The 11,093-nt window shown below is 45.7% G+C and overlaps 1 pseudogene; it reads right to left on the bottom strand.

Moving 5' to 3' along the window:
- Nucleotides 1–552: 552 nt before the first annotated feature.
- On the bottom strand, nt 553–871 carry LOC142848894 (large ribosomal subunit protein eL37-like; annotated as a pseudogene).
- Nucleotides 872–11,093: the final 10,222 nt, after the last annotated feature.

The following is an 11,093-nucleotide window of genomic DNA, read 5'->3' as shown; positions in this document are numbered from 1 at the left end:
GCCCAGCTGTCAGCGCTGGGCTCTCGACCCTCTGTCCCCTCTAGAACTTTCCGGGGAAGCACTCCCTCTACCTCAGCCTCGTCCAATACCTCACACACATGGAAAAGTCTTTTCCTAAAGATCCTAAAGATCGTTCCTTCCAGTGAACAGAGACACATAGTGTTTATAGTTCTAATTAATGAACGAAGGCAGTGATTCTACTGGCTGTAAATACAGAGTCCAGCTCATTTGTGGAGATGACTCCTCCTGGAATTGCTAGGCTATCCTGAATACACACTCAATGGTGGTCTCTCCGGCTTGGCTTCATGCCTGGAAGAGGATAGCTCACAATTAGCCCTGAAAGTTACAAATGGAAACTTACTTGTGGGTGGGGCACAAGATAAACTAGAGCCATATAGTGTAAAAAAAAAAAAATGGGTTATTTGTGTCTGCTGCTGAGGGCTTACTTCATCTCGAAGACTGAAAAGGTATTCAAAATTAATGAGATCACATATCACACTGTTTTCTTAAGTCTTTTCTTTCTTTTTTGGGGGGGGAGGGGGAAACCAGAACATTTATTTTATGACAGATTGAAATCCTCAAGATGAACTGGATGCTGCAACAGCTGCCCTCTTGGGCTTAGGGGTTGTCCCTTCACGGAATCCATGTCTGAATCTTCAGTAGACAATTTTTAGGTGCCTCATCCGCCCAGTCCCGGTAGTGTTTCGTCTCTTAGCCTTGGCACTCCAGTTATACTTTCTCTTGCGCTTGGCAGGGTAGCCGCATTTGCCACAGGTAGACTTCTGAAGGTGGTAGGCCTTAGAGCCACAGCGGCGGCACAACGTGTGCGTCTTGTGCAACGCTTTCCGAAGGATGACGTTCCTTTCGTCATCTTGCTTCTGCTGCCAAGGCCAAAGAGACCAGAAGAGCTCTTAAGTCTTTTCTGATGTCATTTCATCTTAACTGTAGAAAAGTACGAAAGTTGAGCTCTTTAATAACGAAAGGAAATATATATATATCTTAAATGTGCACAGTCTCACTGAATATTTCTGTTTGTTGGTTGGTTTTTTTGAGTCAGAATCTCACTATGTAACCTTGATTGGCCTATGTAGACTAGACTCACCTTGAACTAGCTTCGCCTGCCTCTAGTGGGATTGAAGGTGTATACTGTTGTTCTTTTTTAAAAATGCTACAAGATCCCCGCGGCAGTAGGCAGCAGAAATGGCTGCCGGTCCCAGAGCGGAGGCCCAAGCGGTGGCGGCAGGCCATGTGGCGGCAGACAGCGGGCCCTGGGAGCAGCCAGTCCCAGGCAGAGACAGCTGCTGGTCCCAGAAAAGTGATGGCAGGCCATGTGGCAGCAGGCAGTGGGCCCCAGGCAGAGATGGCTGCTGGTCCCTGAGCAATGGCTGGTTCCAGGCAGGGAGACACATGGTGGGTGGGCAGAAGACAGAAACATGGATAGACAGGACATGCAGGGTGAGGTTGAATGTTTATTCAGGGGGTTATGGAGGTGGAAGGATGAAGGGGGTGGACAGAGGGGGGGAAGAGGGGGGGGAGGGAGAGAGAGAGAGAGAGAGAGAGAGAGAGAGAGAGAGGAGAGAGAGAGAGAGAGAGAGAGAGAGAGAGAGGAGGAGGAGAAAGACAGAGAAGGGGGAAGCAGAGAAGTGGGGAGAGAGGCAGAAGCGAAGCTGCCTCTCCGAGAGGAAGATGGAAAAGAGAGCAAGCTCAGGCAGGAAGCTGAAGATCAACCTGCCTCAGCGGTTGGGGAGGGGAATGGGTGTGGCTTGTCTCTTAAAGGGACCAAAACCATAACATTCCCAGGTCTTCCTTATAATAAAAAGCACACATGTCAAGGAAGCAGAAAAGGAAGGGCCCAAGATGGCGGCGGGCAGGTCAGAGGTAATAAAAGTGGGCGTGGCTTGTCCCTTAAAGCAACAGGAAAGCACAACATTCCCAGGTCTTCCTTATAATAAAAAGCAGGAGACCAGGCACCACAGCCCAAAGGAACTGGGGTGGCGAACTCTCAAGACTGCTTCCGGCTGATTGTGGGTGTCGTCTTTGGGGGAGGGCACGAGAGAAGGCTGGGTGCTGGTCACATCCTGGCATAGCTGGTCTCTTTGCTTCTGACTGATGTCTGTGGCATGGGAATGTCTGGTGTCCCTAAGGTATTGGCAGAACAAAGAACAAAGTTAAATTAAGGGAAAAAAAAATTTTAGGACCAGGGAATTGAGGGGGATGTATCTGACCTGTTTAAGGTGGATTCTTTAATTCGGCTCCCTGGAACTCACAAGAACTCCTTGGCTTTGTGAAAACAGAAGTTTTAGACATATAATGAATGTAGCATAAGAGAAAAATTTGGTTTGAAATTTGTTTGGTGAAGTCACCTTGCAAAACCTCTCACCAGTTTAAAATATATGTATTATTATATATAGAAAGAGTGAACAGGAATTGGGCAATGTGGATGACTCTGATGGGCCCTATCAGAGACATGCCATTGCTCAAACACATTTAACAGAGTTAGCATGAGGAGTTTAGTGAAAACCAAGTGAAGAGGCAGGGTAAAACTAGGAGAGTGTGGTCACGTGATCTGGCCCTCAGCCAAGATGGTGGAAAAAGTCACCTGACCCATCTGGCCCTCAGCCAAGATGGCGACCGCCACGTGTTGTCTGCTCTGTTGGTGAGCCGCCATGCCATAACAAAAAGCCGCAGAGGGGAGGGGCAAAAGGCTGGAACTGAAAAAACGGCCGTTTAAATTTTTTTTTAAGGTAGTTGGGGCCATTTTGGACAGAGACTGATAAGTGTGAGGCATTTAAAGCATGAGGCCAGAGTGATAGGTCTGGATGGCTTGGCTCCCATGGTTAAGGCCGTGAAAACACCCGCAAAAAGCATGGCACCTCAAGCCTACAACGAGAACGGCTCCCCGTTAAGGTGAGATGCAGATGGCATGAACACCCAGGCCCTGTAAACAGGCATCCGAGCTCACGGGGGGGGGGGGGGGGGTGCTATAACCTGGCTGAATCGACTCGAGCCTCCGACAGGAGAGGGATTCCTGGGCATGAGGGATTCAGCCAAGGTCAGGCCACACCGTAGCGGCGTGCTGCACCGTAGCAGCAGTTACGACGAAAAGAAGGAAGAAAAGGAATGAAAAAAGAAAAAGAGGGAGAACTGGAGACCCCGGGCCTCCAGGCGCGGGTGAGCTGAGGGGCTGGCTAAGGCCAGCCGTCTCAGGCACAGGCTTAGCACAGGAGACAAGCCGAATTGAATGCCAGCGAAGGGAACAACAGAGGCCCTGAAAGCCCGCGGTTGGAGGTGCCCCCATCCCTAAAAACCGTGAAGGGTTTCTGGGAGCTCAACGGTCAATCCCTTGGGTTAAAAGAGATGGTTAAGCTAGCCGAGATGGGGACACTCACGATTAGTTGATTTGTTGTTCGGAGGAGCTGCGTCTAGGCAGATGGAACACGTGGGTCATTGTAGAGAAGGTCCTCGAGTCCTGATTCTGCCCCAGGAGGGAGCTCAGAGTCCCGGACGGTGCCTACAGCCGGAACTCTGGCCCCAGGTGAAAGTCTGGGGCAGGCGAATCATCCGAGTCACGCGGCACCAAAATGTTGTTCTTTTTTTAAAAATGCTACAAGATCCCCATGGCAGTAGGCAGCAGAAATGGCTGCCGGTCCCAGAGCGGCGGCCCGAGCGGTGGTGGTGGTGGGCCATGTGGCTGCAGACAGCGGGCTCTGGGAGCAGCCAGTCCCAGGCAGAAATGGCTGCTGGTCCCAGAGCGGCAGCCCGAGCGGTGGTGGTGGCAGGCCATGTGGCTGCAGACAGCAGGCTCTGGGAGCAGCCAGTCCCAGGCAGAAATGGCTGCCGGTCCCAGAGCGGCGGCCCGAGCGGTGGCGGCAGGCCACGTGGCGGCAGACAGCGGGCCCTGGGAGCAGCCAGTCCCAGGCAGAGACAGCTGCTGGTCCCAGAACAGTGGTGGTGGGCCATGTGGCAGCAGGCAGTGGACCCCAGGCAGAGATGGCTGCTGGTCCCTGAGCAATGGCTGGTTCCAGGCAGGGAGACACATGGTGGGCGGGCAGAAGACAGAAACATGGATAGACAAGACATGCAGGGTGAGGTTGAATGTTTATTCAGGGGGTTATGGAGGTGGAAGGGTGAAGGGGGGGACGGGGGGGGAGAGAGAGAGGAGAGAGAGAGAGAGAGAGAGAGAGAGAGAGAGAGAGAGAGAGAGAGAGAAGAGGAGAAAGACAGAGAAGGGGGAAGCAGAGAAGTGGGGAGAGAGGCAGAGGCAAAGCTGCCTCTCCGAGAGGAAGATGGAAAAGAGAGCAAGCTCAGGCCGGAAGCTGAAGATCAGCCTGCCTCAGCGGATGGGGAGGGGAATGGGTGTGGCTTGTCTCTTAAAGGGACCAAAACCATAACATATACCACCAAGCCCAGCTTCTATATTTGTCTTTAACCTGCACCCAAATTTACACAATTGAGATGCTTACACGCTTTATACTCTGCTTTTTCACTAATTGTGTTTTTGTTATTTTTGTTGGGGTGGTTTTGTTTTGTTTTGAGACAGGGTTTCTTTTGTGTAACCCTGGTTGTCCTGGAACTTGCTCTATAGACCAGGCCTCAAACTCAGAGATACACCTCCCTCTGTGCTGGGATTAAAGGCATGCACCACCACCTCCACAGGCTCTGATTTAATTATGTATGTATGTATGTATTTATTTCACTTTACTGCTTCTTCTTAAACATATCCTATGCCATTAAAGTCTCTTGAAAACACAATTTTAATGAAACATTTAATGAAAACACATTTAATGAAACTGTTTTGGTGACTGTTGTAAGTGTTGTGTTTTTGAAAAGTTTCTTTAAGGTAGACTTTATGTTCCAAGTTTTCAATTGTGTGGTGCTCCATAGTCTTCCAATCTGACTAAGGTTTGTCAACTAAGGTTTTCTCCTCAGCGTAGGAGACTCATAGAGAAACCAGGCCCCTCCATCCTTTACTCGGGGTTTGGCTGCATGCCAGGCACCATAGTCAGTGTGTCAGCTTTTCATCTCACTGAGCTTTTTCCATAGCAATATGAAGTAGAGTCTCTTAAACCCACTCTTAAACCCTAAGGCCACATTATCAGGTTGTGAACTCAGGTACTAGAAGCTTTAGAGCCTGGGGGAGGCTTGCCAGTATTTACTGAACACACAATATTGAAATTTTGGCCAATTTGATAAAAGAAAGAGGTATCTCATAGCTGTTTTTAAGTTCGTCCTTTCATTATCAGCTACTTCTCTGACAGTTATTGGCCAGTTTTGTTTCCTCCAGAGGCAATAGCATCTCTCCCTAATTTGCAAAGGACTGACTCCCCTATTATATAAATTTGTTAAACACCGAAAACATTCATCCTTGGTTCTGAATAGTGGCTAAACGTTGTTCCTATCTGACATTTAGTTATTTGTATACTTTGAACATAGGTGATTTCTTCACCCCTGTGCAGTCAAACATGTTGATATTTCTCTTGGTGGTTCCCTTCCTAGGATTTTGTGCTGAATGAGCCATCCTCTCAGCAAAGGTCTACACCATATTAACCTTTGAAAACTTTCCCTTGGTTCATCAGTCTGTCAGCTCAGCTCCAAGAGCCCATTGCCAGCCCATTACAGACTTCTACCTGCCTGAGACTTTGTTAGTATAACAAATTGGAAACAAACACTTTCTGACATTTCTGTTACTCGGCAAATAGAAATTTCAAAGCATCAAGTTTGTTCTCTTCAGCCTCTCACAGAAATGGGGGGAAAATCATTGCTCATCAGTTACAGCTGCGTCACTGTGCTGAAGGCCTGACAGAAAGAAGGCTCTGTTTTCACTCTCAGGGGTTCAAAAAGGACGATGGGAGAGCAAGAAAGTTCTTGGTGACTTAGGGAGGAGAGAAAAAGGTGCCTGGAGTCCAGCTGGCTCTGTCCTGCTTCTCTGATTGCATCGCAGCCCTGGCTCAGGCGTGAATCCACCCAGATGCAGGGCGCAGGGGTGGATCCACCCAGACCCAGAGTTAGGCTTTCCCCCTCAGTTTCCTGAGATGCCTGCAGTCATACTCAGAGGTGCGCCTCGCCCTCACCAAGGTGCGCCAATCTGGTTACCATGACAAGATGATCACTCATCACACATAGCTCAAGCTCGTTAGTGAGAACCCCCTCCAGAGGACTTTTCAGGGACCTGAAATTCAGCCTGGATGTCACCAGCCTAAGATCCCCTTGTCTGATCAAGGTAAGAAGTCAAAGAGTGATTTATGAGATATTCCTGTTGATGTCCAAATGAGAACAGGGAGCAGTTTTAGCCAAGATACCTGCTTTCTGAGGTGTAGCCCGGCACAGCTGCAGTCTACAGAGCTCAGCATTATCGGATTATCTGGAAACAAATCCTCCAAATGTCATAATTAGGGCTCCCTTGGTTCTGATAGGGCTCCTTGGCTGGTAAGTCTTCACATTCAATCTTTGAAAGAAGCCACCTTTTTTCCCCAGTATACTAACTGGCTATAAAACTGGGGATGTAATGATAAACTTAGAAAGAAACAGCCATGTTTTAGGAAGACAGCATCCACCTGGAAATCTAAGCTTGAACATGTTTGCATGCAAATTTCAGGAATTTATTAACTAATTATTAGTTAAAGTTGGACTGGTGTTAGAAAGGGTTAATTAGCTCTTGCTTACTAAAGCAGCCTATAACAGCTAGGAAGAGGAAACAGACGATTATGCACAAGACACAAGCAGCCATGGTAACCGATAGAGTCACTTTTTACAATAAATACAATTTCCCAAAACCAGTTAATACTCATACATAGCTGCACATATACATGGATGACTGACTTTTTGTTACAAGCTTTTCCAGTAGTCCCTGATACATTTTTGGGAAAAAAAAAAGATATTATTTTCCAGGCAACACTAACACTATTTAAACTGACTTTAGTTGGATGAGCCCCTACAGTAGGTTATATTAATTTTCGGCTCTACAATGCTGCAACTGTTTAAGATCCAGTATTAGACTTTTTTTGTCACAAGTAATTTGTCAACAAACAATTTCTAATATGAAGGTTATACAATGACTTATAACGTGTTATGGGATATTGAGCAACTGCTTGTTTAAAAATAATAACTACAATGGAAAGCAAAATTATTTTTTACATAAAACAGCAGTTATTCCCTTTCATAACACAAAGCTAGAAAATATTTTTCATTTTAAGTGAATCAACATTGAAAATATGTCCAGGGGGCTGGGGAGACGCTCAACTGAGCCTTATAGCAGTCAGATAATTTGCTTCAAGGCATCTTCTGGTTAGCCTGGGGCGTCCATTTACCCTGCTTGAATTCAAGACCTTGACTTCTTTGGATAAACAAATGTTGATATATTTTGCTAACAAACCAATGTTCACAGTATTAACTGAGCCAGTTCTTTTGTTTGACCTAAGCTTCTTAAATCAGTCAACACAGTATTCAAAATATAGACATATGCCAGCGGGGTCTCCATCAGACAAGAACATGCCTTAGAGAACCGAAGTTGATGGAGTTCCACACATTTGAAGACCTCTCTTCCCGAGTGACACATTGCCTTTTGTAGAACTTTTGCTGTGTGGGACTAGACTCCAGCATGGCCTAGGATGCTTTTCCTGAGACGCTTGCCTTTCTGTGGAGCATAGAAGCACCATGCTTCTTTGTCACTTCCAGTCATTCCTGATGCAGCTATTAACCCCAAACCCCAAGACCTAGGCATGCGGCTGCTTGTTCATGCTTCTCACTTGCTAGCTGGCTGCTTTTTACATCTTCTGTACTGAAGATGTCATCACTGGGGAAGGCTGAGTGGTAGGAGCATGGGACCTCTTGGTACTGTTTTTGCAGTTGCTTGTGCATCTGTAAAAATAAAGAGTTTTAAGATATTACCAAATTTTAGCCTGTGAGGAGAATGAACCCATGTTTTTAGTTTTTTTTTTTCTTTTCATTTGGTAATTTAGAACCAATCCAGTTTCCTCTTGGGGGAGTTGCCATCAATTTGAGGAAGCACTCATGTGAAATGAATGCCATTTATAATTGTGTGAGGACCGGTGAGCTACTCAAACCTGAGTCTGTGGTTCAACCGCTCGAATTCCCCCAGGAATCTATCTGGAGGCCACTTGCTTCTGAAAACTTTCAGATCTTTGAGTTTGAGGCCAGCCTGGTCTACAGATGAGTTCCAAAACAGACAAAGCTACAGAGAAACCCTGTTTTGGGAGAAAAAAAAAAAAACAACAACAACAAAAAAAAGGAAAGATTGGTTACTCCTCCTCTGGACCCAGATTTGAATCCTAGCACACACATGGCAGCCCAAAGTTGCCTGTCATACCGGTTACAGGGAATCCAGTGCCTTCTTCTGGTCGCTACAGGTACCAGGCACACATGTTGTGCATAGACAGACACACAGGCAAATGCTTGTACACATAAAATAATAAAATAAATATTTTTTAGAAAATGAAAGTTACAAGGCTTGGGAGAGATGGTTTGATTAGAAAAGTACTTTTCCAGGGCTGGAGAGATGGCTCAGTGGTTAAGAGTACTGACTGTTCTTCCAGAGGTCCTGAGTTCAATTCCCAGCAACCACATGGTGGCTCACAACCATCTGTAATGAGATCTGGTGCCCTCTTCTGGCCTGCAGGCATACACACAGACAGAATATTGTATACATAATAAAGTAAATAAATGTTTTTTTAAAAAGCTTCTTCTTCTTCTAAAAAAAAAGAAAGAAATCTGTTCTTCATAAATTCCGTTGAACTAAAGTTAGGAGGAGCCCATTGAGATGACCGGTCAGACACAGTTTATAGCCATTTCAAAGTCTTCATTCCAGCTGTCTGGAACAACACTCCCATAGGTATTCAGTGTAGCATTAAGTGTTTAAGATAACAGGTTTTTAAATGCAAAAACCTCAGTCTGGTATTTCACTCACGAGTTCCTAGGGAAGGTTTTGCACAAGCAAGCAGCTTAACAGAGCTCACGGTGGTTTTCACAAACAATCAGCTTAATAGAAGCTATGTTACCTTGAATTACTAGAATAGAGTTGAGTGATTTTCCATGAGGCTTTCTATCAAGAGGATCAAATTCTAGTTAAGCCTAAAATGGCTTCAGCAAGGATACAAGATGGGGGAACCTCTGCTCTGTCTTGCCCTGTTACACCATTATAAACTTTTTGAAAGTGAGACACTGACTTGAAGCACTAGTTGAGTCACAAGCAAGTGTCCTAAAGGTTCACTCTGAAGCCACCTACAGCAGTCTTCAAACCTTCTGTCCCATTGGAAAGTTGAGGGGAACTCAAACTGCTTTGTTTTGTTAATGAGGCTGATTCAGGAAGCTCCCACAATTTACTTCAGTTGGGACTGACGCTGTAGAAGAAAACAAAAACAAAACCTGAAACACCTCTCTCATCACAATCATGATTGGGCAGGAATCTGTGGGGGGCAAGTATTGGAAGGAAGCACAGCTTGAACTCAGAGGTGGAAGATCCGCTAGGAGGATTTGTGAAGAAAATAAGCCAACGAGTCTGAGGAACAAGCTATCCTGCACAAGCTCTCTGAACCATTTTGCAGATGGCCCTGAGAGCCTTCTTTTACCCTCCATTGTCACCTTGCCAAAAGCTCTGTTGGTGACAATGGAAATAGATAGCTAAGTACGCTTGTACTTTTCTGGTTTATAGAATGGCGAGTCAAAGGGTTAGGAGACTTAGCTTGTACCTCAAAAAGATCATTTATTACATGGCTAAGTGACCGAGGATAAAACCACAATAAAGGTGATTCATGCCCCAAACCCATTCTGGTGAGACAGAAATGAAAATCCACACCGAATCTGTCTGTTCCACGCATGGGAGAATTGTGGAGAGCCAGCTCAGCAGCTTTGTGGACACACTGAAGGCTGAACGCTGACTGCTCTTGGAAAGCAGGGAATGAGAATTCTCCAAAGAGAGTGCAGCCCCCAGTCCTGAAAGAAGGGGCCTGGTGGGCAGGGTGAGCAGCTGGTGGCCCTGCCAAGCAGGCACAGGCATCTGGGAGTATGGCAGCCAGCCTGGAGATCTATTCAATTAAGGTAGGTTCCTTGCCAGGAGGTTTTCACCAGCTCCACGATTTATCAAGACAATTGGACCTAGTTCAAAAACCACCTTTGCAAATTGCCATCAGGGGGGCTGACTGAGCTAGGGATGTCTGCTGCTTGTGACATCTGAGCTCTTCTGTGAGTTACTCATTTCCACTTTGCTGTAGTCTCCGGCAAAAGGTGTAATCCCTTCCCTCACCTTCCCTTCTGGTTTCAAAGGCTTTCAATTTAGGGATTATGTAAATTCAGGAGTTCAATGGCCCCTAGGCTAATTATTTTGCTTCTTAGGTGTTTCTTTATTGCATTAAGTCCTCTCAAATAATTTTCCTTCCTTCAGCCAGCTGCCACCACTTTTTTTTCTTTTCTTTCTTTTTTTTTTTAATATGACATCTATCAGCTCCTACTCTATAAAACAAAGTTGGGCTCTGGTACAGAGCAATTGAAAAGCTTTTCAAGACAAAATGCTCAAGCCTCGGTGCTTTCCTGAGACATGTAGGCATTGTGGCAGCAAATTGTCTACATTTTGTTGTGAATCGTGTTCATTCGGGTCTTGTTTGTCCACCGGTTCTTTCCTTCATGTTGGTCTTCATTTCTACGGAAACATGGCAGCCCAAATGATGGTTATACAAAGAACAATCTCAGCTGGCAGGAGCCAGCTGACAAGTAGGAAGGCTGGAAGAGAGACAGTTTTTTAACTATATACAGGAGAGTATGGCATTTGCCATCCGCCGTTGATTATCATCTGTTGTCACTATTGACAATCGATTAGCTATTGGGAGATGTTCCGAAGGGTGGTCTAAGCAGTACACCCAAGACTTGACAAAAGCAGGAATTTCATCTGTGACAGGGTCGTTCAAAAAAAAAAAAAAAACCCTGTTGGAGCCAAACCCCTTCTTAGATAACAAATAAAATAATCTGTTAGCTAATTATAGTTCTCAAAAGCATGTATGTCCTTGTACGCAATGATAAACCATCTTGTCTTTTACCCACACACCTGAAAAATTAATACATATAAGAAGTTTTTGCTTTCTTAA

Source organism: Microtus pennsylvanicus, chromosome 4, assembly GCF_037038515.1.
Source record: "Microtus pennsylvanicus isolate mMicPen1 chromosome 4, mMicPen1.hap1, whole genome shotgun sequence".
NCBI classification, from domain to species: Eukaryota; Metazoa; Chordata; class Mammalia; order Rodentia; family Cricetidae; genus Microtus; species Microtus pennsylvanicus.
The sequence above is the reverse complement of the archived record's forward strand: the minus strand, read 5'-3'. Positions and strand labels throughout refer to the sequence as shown.